A 17,240-nucleotide genomic window follows, 5' to 3' on the forward strand; every position below is an offset into this window, starting at 1 on the left:
GCTAAGTACCTGTTTAAAGTTTTCAAATTTAACATCGGGCCATCTGGCATTGGAACAAGAAAAATAGGAGAATAAAACCTTTTTGTGCTGAAGGGACCAGTATTATGACTCGGGCAGATAACAGTTTTTGAATCGCCTGGAGTAGCAGGTCTTTGTCTTTTTCCATGTGCGGGAGACCCATAGTGAAGAACTGTTGAGGTGGAGGATAGGCAAATTCTAGTTTGTATACCTGAAAAATTACTGAGAGGACCCATTTGTTCTTGCAGGACATCGCCCCAGAACCCCAGAACTCCAGCAGTCAGGCTCCTACACTGGGGTCCCCCAGGTAGGAGGGAAGGTAGTCATGCCGCAGGCTTTTCTGGCTGTTTGGCATCTGGACGGCGGGAACCAGCGGTTGAGGAGGTGGCTGCGGACCCGAAACCTCTGCCTCGCCCTTGAGAAGGGGCAAAGGTGCCCCTAGATTTTCCCCTGAATTTTGGGGCACCCCAAAAGGAACGAAAGGATGGTCCTTGGTAGTGTTTTTTAGGAGGAGGGGCTGAGGAAGGGAGGAAGGTAGATTTCCCTCCCGTGGCTTGTGCGATGAGCTTGTCCAGATCCTGGCCAAATAGAACATCCCCCGTAAAAGGAAGGGACTCCACCACCTTCTTAATATCCGCCTCTACCTGCCAGGACATAAGCCACAAAGATCTTCTAGCGGTAATCAACAAGGTGGAAATTCTGTCAGCCAACACTGCTGAGTCTTTTGCAGCCTCTCCTACATAAACAGCGGACTTATGAATATGAACAACTAGCAAGGATAATTCCTCTAGGGATGCGTGTTCTTCCAGGCCCCTGGGTAACTTTTCTGCCCATTTCTCCAAGGCCCTGACCCAGGAGATGCCGAAAATTGGTCGTAGGGAGACGCCTGCTGTGGTAAAAAATATTTTTTAGTCCCATTTCCAAGCGCCTATCAGGTGCTTCCTTTAAGGCCACTGCCCCAGGTATGGGGAGAGCTGCCTTTTGTAACAACTTAGACACTGAAGCGTCTGGCGGATTCTCCCATTTCACCCTGGATTCTGGCAAAAATGGAACCCATTAAAACGTTTTGACAATTGGAATTTTTTATTAGGTGATTTCCAAATGTCCAATAGAGGTTTTTCTAGTTGTACGAATTCGGGGAATGTTACCACTGATTTAGTGGAAAGACCGAAAATAGAAACTTGAGCCGGTAGCTTCGGCTTGGTTACATTTAGAGTGAGTTTAATAGCCTGAATAAGGGTTTCCACTTCCTGAGCCCCTTCCTGAGAATCTTCCTCCAATGGTGGAAGAGAGTCTTCTTGAAATGCCCCCCCCCCCCCCCCTCCAGAGGGTCCTCCTGATCCTCATCTGAGGAGTCAGCCTTAAGCAACAGGGGAACTCCCCTCTTTTGTGTGTGTGTGTGGGGGGGGGGGGGACGACTGGGCACCTGTGCGGGGCTATTGAATGTCTTAATTAGAGAATCCAAAGATTTAAGCAGATCCCTAGCCCAGGAGGGTTCTGCGGAGCTGATAGAAGCCAATTGGGAATGTCACATTTCGCTGTCCCTGCATGACGCAGCCAGTTCCGATGCGTGAATAATACAGCATCAGCATGTAGGGGGTAGAAGGCTGTTCTTGGCTATCTTACCCCTGGTAATAATCCTTGCACAGTGACACACCTTTTATGTGTTGTGTGCAATGCTCCTTGCAAATAAACAGTTTTTGAGATGTTAAGGAGTGAGAACTCTGTGCTGCCATGTTAAGTGTGGGTATAAACCAAAACACACACAGACAGTATCACAATGTTCCTTTCACACTAATAGATACAGAGTGAAGGAGAAGGAAAAACAATAGGGGTAGAGGAGCCCACTTTCCCCGAATTGAGCCCACTAGGTTACTTTACTCTAGCAGGGAATCTCACCCGGAGACCCCTCTCCTTCTGTGTACTGAGGAGGTGGAAAAGCGCCCTGTTGTCCTGGTCCGGACGGCCTGTGGAGGCATAATAGAAGTATGGAGGCAGCATGGGCAGTAATGGCGCTGACCGCGCTGAGGATCGCAAGAGGAAAGGAAGGAGACTAGACTCCGCCCCTTCCGTCCTCCCGCTCAGCACGCGTTGAGTACAGCGGTGCTGAGTGACAGCCTGCCTCCATAGCTGGACCAGTGTGCAATTCTGGTCACCCGGAGACCTGCACCTGATGCCCCTGGACCTCCGGTGGGTGACACAGCCCCGGACCGGTAACACAAGCGGCGGGTGGCTGTGGCCAGTCCCCGGTGCCGATGCGCGCTGAAGAGGCACACAGAAGTTTTGCCTAGAGGGCCACAAACCCTTGCACTGGCCCTGAGGCAGCCAACAGGGTCCACTGGCGGCCTGTACTCCTACAAGTTAAAAAAAAATTAAATCCAAATTCTAAGAGCCCCTTAATGAAGGAGCCCCAGCCCAGGGATCCGACTCCTCCGGGTACAGTTAACTAAAACTGAGGTCAAAGGGGAGAATAGAGGGGAGGAGCCATGCTACTGAAGTGCCGACTCCTCCATGACACCACTCTCTCCCGAGCGTAGTGACTTCAGTGTCCCCTAGGATGAAAGAGAAATGATTATTACAGAGAGTCCATACAGATGCAGTAACGCTAGTTAGTCTTCCCTTATGAAAGTGTCTTTTTGGCATAACACTAAAGGTGACTGTACTTGTAACTTAATACAGTCCTTCCCGTAGACAGCTGTGATCCTGCATAATACAAGCCACATCATCTGCAATTAATGCTCACAAAATGTGACCTCTGCACTGAATACTGAATATATTTCTCACACAGGGTAATTAGAGACTGCATCAAGCAAGATTTATGTTTTGTATAAAGTCACTGCTGAGCTAATCCACAGGCTCATACCACACCTGAAAGAAAGTGGCACAAGGTATAATTAAATTACTTTATGTTACCGTGGAAACAGAAAGCAGAGCCCTGTTAGACAATTGTAGAGGAGGCTTGTAATTCAGGTCAAAGTGTATCTTTTTTTATATAAAGAGTTTTAAACATTATTGCGGATATAGCTTTGGAAATACATTTGAAAGCATAGGCATTATTGCTTTTACATGATTTATGGGCCGAAAAGGAGAATATTTTAACAAAATATGAACTTAGTAAAGGTGACTGTAGTACCACATTCTTATCTTATTGACAACTGTGGCCGGTACGAAAATGTTGCATTTGAATGCGCCAAAAGTCAATTTTTAACTTCAATTTTTAAACAAACAATACAATGTGCAATTCTACATTAACAATTTAATAGAAGTGGAGAACTTAATGTTTAAAATGGTGTGAATTTTGCTTAAGGATGAAGGGAGAAAAAAGGGATCGTAATTTTTACACTGGCCACCTGGTAGGTTTTATTTCTTTTTCCTTAAACGTTAGACATACCTCAGAAGGACGTATCAGGTACTGTGTATAGATGCCTCTGTTGCGATCCCCACTGCTGGCTGCACCTGAGGTCCGATAGGTAAGCAGCCTTTCTTTGTGATGCTTTTGTATACCCCAACTGTTAGTTCCCAGCCACGGCTTTGCAAGCATGGATGTAGTGCGGGAGGGTGTGGTCTGCATGCGCTGGTCCTGCTGTAGCTGCACGGAGCTCCGGGGCTGTGCTGCCGGATGGGACTCGTTGTCATGTCGCATGCAGGCATCCAACAAGGCTGAGCTGCAGGAGCTCTAAGAAACTGAGCGAGCTCTGTTTTAGCTATCAGGAACTACAAGTGCCCTTTAATGCCCCGCATGCTGGGACTTGTGGTTCTTCAAGTCCCAGCATGCAGGGGAGGCTTGCTGGGACTCATAATTCCACAGTATTAAACAATAGTTTATTCTTTTTTTTTACACCAGTACATCAGGCCGGTGACCACAGCCCAGGGTCACCGGAGACAGCACCAGGCTTCAGCTTGGTCAGGTAAGTCCTGGAGGGGGGGGGGTGGCTTAATTGGGGGGGTCCCCACTCCCCCAGGGCCCCTGGCCAGACTGACTGGTCAGTAGGGTTGATGTTTTGGCCGTGGGACCTTATATAATAAGTGTCCCCCGGCTGTGACATTACCATGCTGGCTGGTTGGGCTTGGGGCTGGTTCTTAAAATAAGGGGGACCCGACTCATTTTGTCCCCCGTATTTTGGGAACCAGCCCTGGCCCTGGAGCCTGGGACTGGTTTAAAAAAAAATCAGGGAACCCCTATTTGCTGGGTTTCTGATTTTTTTTTATCACCAGCCCCGGCTCTTTCAGCCTGGTGCTGGTTACGGCTGTGGAGGGGTCACCATGCCGTTTTTTTTTATTTATTTTTCAATTTTTATTTACACATTGCAGCCTGCATGGATCTGACTGATCAGTGCAGACTGGCTATACGAATTCGTATTAGCGACCGTATATACGGCCGCTAATATGAATGGATACACCATCGGAGGTTTACAAAGCAGTCGTATTTGACTGCTTTGTAAATTACCCTCCGGAACCCTCTGAAACAGCCGTATGTAGTCATATTCATTCGTATTAAGAATATGAATACGAAATATCGTATTCCTAGTAAATTTCCCCAGATATCTCACACATTGGGCGACATGTGGGCCTTAAAAAGTGATAAATTTGACAGTGATAAAACAACCATTGCTCCTAACTATCATTTTTAAACACAGTCTGTAGCATGACACTTAGGAGCTGATTGGTTGGCACTTTATCACTGTACATTTGATCACTTTTTGATGTTATTACATCTGGCCCAGGGTAATTTTAAACTGTATTATCCAGCAATGGCTTCCTGTTTAGAAGAGGGAGCTGCCGCTGCCAGCTCTGTCTGCTGTATGAGGAGAACCTTGGTCAGCATGGTCCCAGTAACTGCACAATTTACTGCATCGGATTCAGTTCATAGAAGCTGTGTAGGGCTCCCCGAAAGGCAGGGAGTGGCTTCCGGGGCTTGATTAAAGGTTCCAGGTGCCCTAGGCTAATACACCTGTAGCTTCCCTTGCTAAGCACAAGTGTATGTGCACTCATGGACTCACCAGTCATCCTGCCCATGTAACAAAGTTTATAAAACTGGCATATAGGAGCTAATGCTTGTGGTGTGTGAAGGAGACTTTGGTTTTAGGCTGCCCAGCTGGCACTGTAGCACATTGTAAATAACATAATGGTTCCATCAGTAAGTTACCTTGGCACAGCCATCTGGCAGTCACCTTAAAAACTTTACACCCTACAGTACTGTAAATCGGGACTGGTAATTGCAATGCCAACAAGCATGGAATAAATTAGGCCTTAATTTTATTCCTCGGCTGTCACTTGCAAGCCCCCTCCCCCTCCCTCTTCCCCGTGCTGGCCTCCTATTCTGGGAGTCTTACATGGAAAAACACCTCCCAATGGGACTGCCTGTACTCAGGGGGCATCACTTATGGCCATGACTGATCTATATGCGCAATGATCGTGCGTGTCAAAGAAAGAGGTGGGATGGAACTTTGTGGATGGAGTGGGGCTTCATGTACTTTTAAACCCCCTATTTCATCACTCAGGAGTACTGAGGGGAGCAGGCTGCCCCTGGAGACCATTGTTGTTACATAACCATCTGCTACACAGTGACAGGAGCAGTGTGTTGTACATAATGTTACCCGGTCCCGGGTCTGCTGGAGGGGCCTGGGTCCTTTTCCCTCCTTCCCTGTTACAGGGAACCGGGAAGTGGGAGAGAGAGGACAGACTGCTGCTGTAGCACAGCTTCTCTTCCCAGTGCAGAACACGCTGCTCAGTGCCATGTGCTGAGCGGGGCAAAGAGTCCCATCCACTGGACGGTCAGCAGCCTGGCTGCACATACACGGCCAGACCCCTTGCTTATTTTTTTTTCCCACAGGGGCACGGTCACGCCCCCTCCCATTGGTGTCACCCCATTAGCCAAGTAGGGAAAGGCCCAGCAATTTATGCCTGCTTGGGGTGGGCAGCTGAAATCACATGATGTCAGTGCCCGCCCTAAATACGGAGTACACTGGGTGCTAGAAAAGTCAGTCCAGGCTGACTTTAGTTAGCAAGGCAGGAGAAATTATTTGATGGTGAGCAACCATCGAATGAGTTCTCTTTGCGGCCACATGCAATGGGATGTGTAAGTGAACACACGCCCTTGCATGCTAGTGTGGGAAATAGCGTGGCGGGGGGGGGGGGGTGTTCAGCTGGGCGGCAGGCTCCTGTTTGTTTTATGCCCACCTCGTGTCATTTACAGTAAATAGTTTAACAATCAGATATGTTTTTACATTTTCATCTTACAAGATACAACTTTGTTACAGACAGAAGCAGAATAAAGGAAAAAAAAAACCATGATCCCCAGAAGAAACACGTATCAATATAAAACATCAAAAAAGAAGCATAAAAAGCTTATATTTCCTGAGGTTTTACACATTTATTATTGTCTGAACATGAAAAATCGCATTTAATCCATCTGCTGTGTAGCTTCCATCTGAAGAACAGTTAAACAGCAGTGAGTTTGTTCTTCATGCAAAGTATTATCTTTTGTCAAGACAATAATTTCAGTAAACATGCAAAACAAAGAGAAAGAGAACTCTTGTCATTGCCAAACAATAAGACAAGGGAAGCTGGCCCCAGCAGGATGTCTGTTTAATGGCAAACACAGCATAGGTTGACTCAGACAAGAAATACCAAGAATACATTTGCTGTGTATCAAAGCAAAGTTATTAAAGCTCATATTGATTGTTAACATTATAACTATATATATATATAAATATATTGTTACCAAAGGTTGTAGATATGATCCACCAGGGAGGACAGGTTTGATGTAATACTGTTGCACCCAGGCACAATGGGCCTCCCTGGTGGCTTCAGGTGGTCCTTGTGAATCTTCGGTAATGTATATAAGGTAGGCATGGATGTATTTTTAATATTAATAAATCAACTTATGTTTTACCGATAATGCCATCATTCAAAGCTTGATTAGTGAGTGAGAAAAGATCTTTTAATATTCTATTGGTTGGGTCACATTTCAATTTTCTATATTATTATTATTATAATTTTATTTATAAGGCGCCACAAGTGTTTCGCAGCGCCGTACAAAGGAACAATACAGGGAGACAAAACTTGGCATAACATTGAATAACAAAAATACAGTACAAATAAAGAGCACCACAGTTCAATACACATTACAGCTTAAATGTAAGTAGTGAGGACCCAATCAACATACTACTAGAGGCTTGAGGCCAATGATGGAGATGAGTATGAAGATGGTCACTGAGTGTTGGAGTAAAGGAGAGCTGTGAGTGAAATGTGAAGAGAAGTGGGCTTTGACAACAGGAGGGAAGAGGGCCCTACTCGGAGGAGCTTACAATCTAGTAGGAAGGGGAGACAGACAGATTACAAGAGGTGCAAGCGAGGGGGTGGTGGTTAGATAGCAGGATGTAAACAGGAAACAGGCAAGGGGTCGGAGAACCAGCTGGTTTAAGCAGTGGAAGGGTACGCTTTGATGAATAGGTGAGTTTTCAGTGCCCGTTTGAAGCTTTGCAAGGTCGGGGAGAGTCTAATGGAGCGAGGGAGTGCGTTCCACTGAAGGGGTGCAGCACGGGCAAAGTCCTGTACTCTAGCATGGGAAGCAGTGATCAGGGTGGAGGAGAGACGACAGTCGTCAGCTGACCGTAGAGGGCGGGAGGGTGTATGAATGGAGATGAGGTTAGAGATATATGGAGCAATGGAATTAGAGATGGCCCTGTATGTGAGTGTGAGGTGTTTGAAGAGGATTCTGTAGGGGAATGGAAGCCAGTGCAGATTTTGTTGAAGGGGAGTAGCAGAGTTAGAGCGGCGGGAGAGGAAGATAAGCCTGGCTGCAGCATTGAGGACAGATTGGAGAGGAGCTAGTTGGGATTGAGCGAGGCCAGTGAGAAGAGCATTACAGTAGTCAAGCCGTGAGATGACTAATGAGTGGATGATCAGCTTAGTTGCACTCTGTGAGAGAAAGGGCCTGATGCGAGCAATGTTGCGTAACTGGAACCGGCAAGAATGGGCCAGGGCTTGGATGTGGGGTGCAAAGGAGAGGGAGGAGTCAAGTGTGACACCCAGGCAGCGGAGTTGGGGAACAGGGGAGATGATGGTGTTGTTAACAGTGATAGAGATATTAGTAGGGGGCATAGCTCTGGGTGGGGGAAAGATAATAAGTTCGGTTTTGTCCATATGTGATGCCATCCTCCATTTGCTTTACAATACCTTCCATGTACTTATCTTTGTCCATAAGGATGATCCCTCCCCCTTATCAAAGTGCTTTATAATTAGTTCTGTGTCTTTTTTTATGAAATGACAGCTTGATTTTCTTTACATGTTAAATTAACAAATTTTTAAAATTTGTTCTGAATATGACTGGTCTGCAGTAGGTTAAAACGTTGATGGTGGCTTAAACTAAGATTTACTATCTAATTGATTGGAAACGCTTTCCTCTTTGCCAAGAAAAAAAAAAGGTTTAACCGTAAGCTTCCTTACAAATTTTTGAATGTCCAATAAGATCTCAAAGGCATTTGCCTAGGGCACCGGCCACTGGAGGGCGGTAGTGAGCAGCGTCAATGCTGAGAAGACGAGCAGCAGGAAGGAGCTGGGAGCAGGTAAGTGAGCCGCCCCCCATGGAGCATCCCCCCCGTCTGAATCTCGAGTCACATAGATAGCCGCTAAGAAGCCGGAAAGCCTGGATTCAGACGCTAAAGCGTTAGAATACAGGCGCCTTGCAAGCCGCAAAGGTGTTGGGGCTTGTAAACCCAGACGCAAATGCGTCTGGATTTACTTAGGTGAAGGGGTACATCTAAATTTAGACGCAAAAGCATCTAAATTTAGGTGGCCCTAGGGGAACACCATTGAAACCCACCCTCAGTGCCACTATTGGACGCCACAGCTGTGGACCGTGTAAATCCCACTATCCACGCCCACCCGAAGCGTGGCGAGCGCAGCGGTACGCGTCCTATGACCTTTTCATACCCCCACTATCCACATCGGCGTGGAATTGAGAATAGATTAGTGTGGCGAGCGCAGCGAGCCACCGAGCCCGAAGCGTGGCGAGGGGCCGCGGATACCTTCACAGCTATCTGCCTCCCCTCACGGGCTTCACAGGTGTCAGTGTCCGCTCGCCACGCACCGAGCCCGAAGCGTGGCGAGCGGACGCTGACACCTGTGAAGCCCGCGAGGGGAGGTGGATAGCTGTGAAGGTATCCGCGTCCCCTCGCGGGGCTCGCTGCGCTCGCCACGCTTCGGGCTCGGTGGCTCGCTGCGCTCGCCACACTAATCTATTCTCAACTCCACACCGACGTGGATAGTGGGGGTATGAAAAGGTCATAGGACGCGTACCGCCGCCGCTGGCCACGCTTCGGGTGGGCGTGGATAGTGAGGCTGATTCAGGAACACATTCACACCTGCACACTCACACACCTGAGACAGTAAAGACGAACTTTTCGGCAACAGTTAACTTTTTTTTAGTTTAAATTCAAGTGAAATTTAACTTTTGTTTGGTTGAAAATAATTCAACATAACTGTACAATATAAATGATTCAATGACATGAAATAATCAGCACAATAAAAAGGCCGACAATAATTTAAAAGTCATGATTTAATCAGTAGAGCAGGAATGAACTTCGGCGTCTACGTCACCGCCAGCATTTTCAGAGGACGGACCTGCTGTGTCGACATCACCGCCAGCACTTTCACCGGAAGGACCTGCTGTGTTGACATCACCGCCAGCATCCACCTTCTCGACCAGGGGGAGCAGGGTCAGAGCGTGCCAAATACGAAGGAAGGGGTCCTGGGCGCCTAAACTCTGCCTCCACATAAATTCCTGGAAGTAGGAGTCAAGGTGATGGCGTGCTGTACCCCTCTGGCGTTTATTACGCCACTTGCAGCTGCCCCAGAGTCGCTCCACATTCTGGGTGTGCACCCCAGTGTCCGGGTCGACGAAGTGGTATTTGGGGTTCACCTTCCCGTGAACATAACCGGCCTGCTGGAGTTGCTGGGTATTGTACGCCCTCCAGCAGTCTGTGAAGACAGTAGTGCCCGGTTCCACATGGGCATCGATGGCGGTCATCAGGGTGGCCGTATCCCGCCGCTCCACCGCAGTGATAAAGCACTGGCCGGACTCCCTGGATATTCCCCCGAATACCCACTGCTGGGGCAGGATCCGTCCGACGTTGCTCTTCCTCTTTACGTAGAGGCTTTCGTCTACCTCGACGATCTGCCCCGGGCCTCCGATTCGCCACTGAGGCTGTGCCAGCAGGTCTAGCGTGCAGGCCTCCCTCATTAGATTATTGTATTGGACAGCAGTTTTCTGGCAGATGTTGAGCTGCTTATCACAAAATTTCATGCTGGTCAGCTCTTCTGCCCAGCAAAATACGAATCTGATCAGGGTCATGAAGGTGAGGTGAGATCCCCTGAACCATTGAGCGGACCTGACGCTCACCTTCTTTCGGCAGCTGCGAATGTGGCAGCGCATGCGCTCCTTTATGCTGAGCTTCATGGGGTGGCCATTGGGGCAGGTCATGGTCTGTGGCAGGAACTGGCGGGCCTGCAAGAAAGCCACAGCCTCCTCCTCCGTCTGCGGCAGGTTAAATAGCGTCAGACGCTCCATTGCCATACAGAGACTTGCCACTGCTATTATTCACCTCAGTGTCTCATACAGGGCTACTGCTGACTGACTGACTGACTACGCAAACTGCTTAGCTCTCTGACTGACTACGTAACGCTGTCGGCGTGCGTCTAAGCCGAAGTGCCGGGAGTGTGAATTGAGATGCTAAAAGCATCTCAAAACGGAATATAAGTTAGCGTCTACATTCGGGACACCCCCTGTGGTAGCGGTGTGCCGGGGTGTGCGATTTATAAGCCCCGTTTAGCCGTGTTTGTCTCCTTTTTACACTTCGTTACATTTCAACTAGAGTGGCACGCGCGCAGCGCTACGCTACATCACGTTACACTATAACACTTTAGCTAGAGCGGCACGCAAGCCTCTGGCAGGCTGCCAAGTTTCTGTTACTTCCGGCGCCGTGAAACTACAGAAGTACCGGCTGCTGATCTCCCTCGGGTTTGTGCGTTCCACAGTGCGTGTCAAGTGACTTTCTCCAGAAACAATAGGTGCTGCACTGTTTTATCTCCTGCGGTCTTTTGGTATTCCCTGTGGAGGGACAAAGTCCATTTTTCTTTAATTTCAGGAATCTGTATTTCACCTATTGATTCCATTAACTATTGAAAAACAATCCTGCCATAAACAGTATTTAGCCTTTTTCATTATCACGACTGTGGTGACACAGATTATTTAGGGGAAAAAAGGGAAAGTGCTATCATACTCACGCCATCTGTATATTTTCTAGCCTTGATTACACTAGGCATAGGAGCCAGCTTGGGAGAGGTAGTAGTAGTAGTACGTTTATTTATATGGCGCCGCGAAGTGTCCGCAGCGCCGTACATAGCAAACAAAAAAAAATGACGAGGTAACGTACAGGGTGTGTTGAAAAATACAGTATAAATGGGGGTATAGCTGGTAGAACTAAAATCAGCATCAGTTCAGAAGTAGGTGTCAAAATTGTCAAGGAGACTAAAGATGAAGTAGAGGAAGGGAAGAACAGGACGGGAGCACAGGTGAGGTAAAGAGGTAGGGTGAGTACGTGAGGAAGGAGGGCCCTACTCATAAGAGTTAACATACTAAAAATAGGTGGGTGGACGAACGAAAAACAATAGGATAAGTAGGAACGGAGGGGAACGGAGGCAGGATAAGAGGATCAAAAGAGGTTAGGTGAGAGGTGTGAGTGCTCCTGTGAAACCAGGCCATACTATAGATCAGGGTTTCTCAAACTCCGTCCTCAGGACCCCACACAGTTCATGTTTTCCAGGTTACCTGGCAGGTTCACACATTAATGACCGACACATTTTACAAGATCCACATTTGGAGCTAATTATTTCAGTTGTGATTCTATGGAGGAGATATGGAAAACATGCACTATGTGGGGTCCAGAGGACCACGTTTGAGAACCTGTGCTATAGATCAAATTAGACTCATGCAATACTAAGTATATGCATTGCATTTTAGGACAGAACACATTAATCCATCTGGTAGATAAAAAGTTGAGCTACTGCATTGTTTTGGTCACATTTGGTCATTGTAATGTGTCTTTTTGACCACATTTAATCTTGAGTCTATACAGTGTATACCCATGGTCGGTACAATAAGCTTGAATGCTGGCTAAGTTTTGAGGCACCTTTTATTTTTCATACTGTGTGCTGAACTTTTTTTTTGTTAAATCTGTTTATTGAGTCAAATTCACAATATGACAACAAGTAAGATTCAGATTAGGCATATAACATGAAATTAATATCAATTTAGTTGACATACGGCAAAACTGTGTTAACAGATACAATGACAAACATTTTTCTAATTTTTACGGAGACATTCTCCGCAAGAACCAAGAATCATTAGAAACCTTAAGGCACTGTAGCTATAGATTAAGGTGATCCGCCTTCTAGAAGGAGGGGGCTATTGTAAAAAGTTGTACATAGTCAAAAAGTTAGTTAAACATGAGGTGTAATTTGGGGTGAGGGGGAGCGGCGCAAGGGAGGAGACACGAGGGAAGAGGTGGAGGAGAGAAGTGGGGGGAGGGATATAAATGTATACATTCAGTCATATAGCAGACTACATCAATCCAACATCATTTTGCATGAGTTCCTAAGAGTTGTCTATGTAGGAACCATTCGGTGGTCTCAAATGCAGAGAATATCTGGGTTTGTGTGGGTTGAGGTAAAGCATCAATAAACAGCCCCCACGCTGTTTCTGCTGTGACTATGGCAGATTTTCTGTCAAAGTACATTATTTGCAGTGTTTTGGCTTGTACTTCGGATAGGGTGGGGGAGGAGGGGGATATCCAGTGGGATAGTATGACCTTCTTTGCAATAGTGACAATAACAGTTAGAACTGGTGTTAGGATTAGTTTTCTGGTGTCAAGATCCCAGTTATCAAAATTGGCACATATGCAAGCTATTGGATCCGGAATGACCTGAATACGAAATTGGGAGTGGGCCAGACGTGCTGGAGATATGTATGCCCTGTAAATGGTCTTAAAATGGACCTCTTGCAGGTATGACGAGTTAAGTGTTTTCATTGTGGCGTTAAATCTGGAGCTAAGGATGGAGGGTGATGTCAAAGAGGGGATATCGGATTCCCAGGAGGATTTAAGTTTGTCCCATTGAGCTTGGCTGGGTAGTTCAGTAAGGAGATAGTAAAGGGGTCTAGTTTTATAAGGAGAGGTTTCAGAATTAGTTATAATTCTCTGAATGGGATCTGTTATTAACCAGTTGGCAATTGGCGCTCTGTGGGGTTGAAGTCCCAACAAGTAATGTCTAGTTTGAAGGTACATGAAGAAGTGTTTTTGAGGGAGCCGGTATTCCTGACTGAGCTGCAGGAATGATTTAATTTGGCCACCAGGGTCGAATATCTGCGATGCATCTTGGAGGCCTTTGTCTTTCCAGGTGTAGAACCAAGTGTTGGAAAGGGAGGGCGGAAAAGCTGGGTTGCCCCAAATGGGAACTCTAATGGTGGAGAGAGGGTTTCTGTGAAGTACACGGTTAACATGGCGCCAGGCATAATATACATCCTTAAAGAGGATGTTTGATTTGACATGTCCAGGGATAGATTGTGGTGTAGAATGTAAGAGTCCAGCTGGAGAGAACGGGTGAAATAGGGCATTATCTATGTTTATATCAGTGTAGGAGGACTGATTAGTCAGCCAGTCAGAGACACATCGGAACAGGGTAGCCAGGTTATAGGCCATGAAGTCTGGGATACCAATACCGCCAAATTGTCTGGGTTTCGAAATTTTTGCTAATGCCAGCCTAGGCCTAGAGTTTTTCCACAAGAATTTGTTCAAGATCTTATTGATGGCGCCCAGGTCAGTAGGGGTTAATTTCAGGGGGAGTTTCTGCATGATGTAGAAAATCTTTGGGAATATAATGCTTTGTATGACTGCAGTGCGGACCAATAGTGAGATTGGTAAGAGTTGCCATCCCTCTAGCATAGTTGTGACTTTGGATATGACCGGTTTAAAGTTGATGGCATAGAGGGTGGAAAGGATTGATGGTATAAGGACACCTAGGTATTTTATATGGGACTTGGCAATGGACAGGGGAAGGGAGGAGAGATATTCTAACGTGTTAGTGTCAGGTGGAGTAAGGAGGAGGAGTACTGATTTGTCTAAGTTGATGCGGTAGCCTGATTGGGAACCAAATGAGTCTATGAGTCTCAGAATTTCTGGGATAGAAGAGGATGGATTGGATGCAAAGAGCAGCATATCATCTGCAAACAATGACAATTTAACTTCCATTGAGCCAATGTTAATCCCAGTGAACAGGGAGGAGGAACGAAGGGCCACAGCCAAGGGCTCCAACACCACAGCAAAAAGGAGTGGGGAGAGAGGACAACCCTGGTGCGTTCCTTTTTCAATGACAAAGGGATTAGACATTAGGCCATAGCATGCAATTCTAGTTTGTGGAAGATGATATAGGCAGCGGATGATGCGGAGAAAGCCCTCCGGGAAGCCAAAGCCTAGCAGGGTGTTGTATAAATGCTTCCAGTCTACCAGATCGAAAGCCTTCTCCACATCAAGGGCTATTAATAGTGGGTTGGTGTTGTGGGGTAGGGAGGAAGAGACTGATATTGCGCTTAGTGCTTTGCGCACATTGAGTTCTGAGTGCCGACCCCAAATAAACCCTGTCTGGTCTGGGTGTATGATGCTGGGGAGAAGTGGCTTGAGTCTATCCGCTATGATTTTAGTGTACAGTTTGTAGTCTAGGTTCAATAGGGATATCGAGCGGTAGGATGAAGGAAGGGTGAGGTCTCTGCCCGGCTTTGGGAGGACCCTGAGTGTGGCCGAGTTAAAATGGGGTGGAGGTTCCTTGGATGTTTGAACGGATTGAAAGAAGGAGGTGAGAATAGGGGATATTTCAGCGGTCAGTATTTTATAATAGTCGCCGCTTAGACCATCTGGTCCTGGTGCTTTGTCCCTTTTTAATTGGCCTATCGCTTTCTCTACCTCAGATTGAGTAACAGGGGCCAACAAAGTGCTAGCCCCTGCTTCTGTTATCTGAACTCCAGAAAGATTGTGGGATCGGTGGAAGAGTCGGTTGGGGTGTGTGTTGGGGCAGGGGACCTGAGTAGAGCTTAGTGTAGAAGAGGCGTAGAAGCTCAGCAGTTTCTGCATTATTTGTAGAAAGTTTGCCTAGGTGGTTCCTCAAAGGTTGAACTACCGTGGGTTGTCTAGTGCCCTGCAACAGATTTGTGAGTAGTTTCCCCGTTTTATTTACCAGCTTGTGGAATCTATAGTTCATGGAGAATAAGTGTCTGTCCCCCATCGTCTGTAGATATTCCTCATAGTTCAGTTTGGCCGTTTGATATGCCAGTTTATTTGGGCCAGATGGCTGACTCTTGTATCTCTGAAAGGCCGACGTCAGTGCCCCCTGGTGTGTCAGGTAGGTGGAGGTGTACTGTTTATTTAGATGAGCTACGTAGGATATAATTTCTCCCCTGATTACTGCTTTGGATGTCATCCAAAGTAGGGTCGGATCCTGCTCCAGGTGGACCTGGTTGTCCTGTCTAAAAGACTCCCATTTTGAGCATAAATGTGTCTGGAATTTAAGTAAGCCGGGAATTTCCAGCTGCGGAATTCCGGGGATTTAGAGGAAATACCGATAGTGACAGAGACCAATGCGTGATCCGATATCACTATCGGGTCTATAGTAACGTTGCTAACCATGGGTAGCAGGGAAGGAGATAGTAGAATGTAATCTATTCTGGATAGAGTGGAGTGGGCGGCTGACAAGCACGTGTATTCCTTTTCCGTTGGGTTGAGAGCCCTCCAGACATCAATCACTTGTAAAGACTCTGAAAAGGCAGGGATGCCGTATCGAGGGGGTTTTGGGGGGGTGGGTGTGGTTTTGGATCTGTCCAGGGTTGGTGAAGAGATCATGTTAAAGTCCCCACATATTATTAAGGGTTCAGAGAGTTTGAGAGAAAGCTTGGCCTGTATGTTTTGTAGGAATGATTTAGAGTAAGCGTTTGGGGCATAAACATTGCATAGGACAAAAGATTTGGTTTGAATTGTTACCGTTAGAATCAGATATCGCCCTTCAGGGTCAGTCAATGACTCCTTTACCCCCAAGGGGAATACCGGCTCTAATTAGTGTGACTACACCTCTCGCTTTGGAATTATAGGGACTTGATCCGAGTACCTTCCATCCTAGCATGTTAAGTTTAGAAATTTCAGAGGGGACTAGATGGGTCTCCTGCAAGAAAACCAGTTGGGTACCTTTCCTATTCAGGTGGAGTAGCACTTTACGGCGTTTAGCCGGCGAATTGAAGCCACCGATGTTCCATGAGGCTATTTTCAGGTCGAATATGTAAACAACTTCGGCATTCTCGGGAGAGACATAATCTGCAACAATACATCATTATTCATGGGAAAAGCAGGGAAGGGAGAGAGGGGGAAGGGAGAGAAGATAAACAAGTGGGGAACCTGAGAACAATTGCGAAGAAGTCGCTTGGTTTGCAGGTCACTTAATTCCATCAGACTAGCATAATAGATACAGATGATGAGGTGGCAAGTGACCAACTTCCGGGGAGTGTGCGGTGGCGACCAGCGCCAATACAGAAGCAATAAGAGTGAAAAAATGGGCATGATGATATGGGCCTGACTATGGGGCACCGTTAGAACCTGGTGACCTGGCCAACTTAAAGAAATATATATATAACAGTATCAAACAGCCCTAATCTAAACAATGTTAGGAGCAAACAACTAGTACATGTTAAACAGTAATACTGCAATTGGAATACGGCAGTCGTATAAATCAGCAAGGAGCGATAGGGTCATAACCCGTAGCGTAGACGAGGGTGTATCAATTGGGACCAAACGTCTCTGAAGACACCACAGTTCAGATATGGTGAAGGATGTCTTAAAACTAAATCAACAAGATCTACACACTTGGGGTGCTGCACAGAAAAACATGCATAAAATAGCGTTCATCCAGGAGAATGATGTCATGCATAGCAGTTCTGTGAATATCAAAGGTCTTATAGCAATGTCCATATGAGGCACATAGACAGGTTACAATAGTTTCAAGAGTGAAGGGGAGATCCAGATGGGGGTGGGAGAGTGGTCGACCGAGTGCTAAGCTCGGTGTTTCTGGTGATAGGGGTGTTCAAATCAAGTGCCTGCTGTGGGTAGTGGAGCCTGGTCACTTAT

The sequence above is a fragment of the Crinia signifera genome, chromosome 8 (genome assembly GCF_055691185.1).
Source record: "Crinia signifera chromosome 8, ASM5569118v1, whole genome shotgun sequence".
Taxonomy (NCBI): Eukaryota; Metazoa; Chordata; class Amphibia; order Anura; family Myobatrachidae; genus Crinia; species Crinia signifera.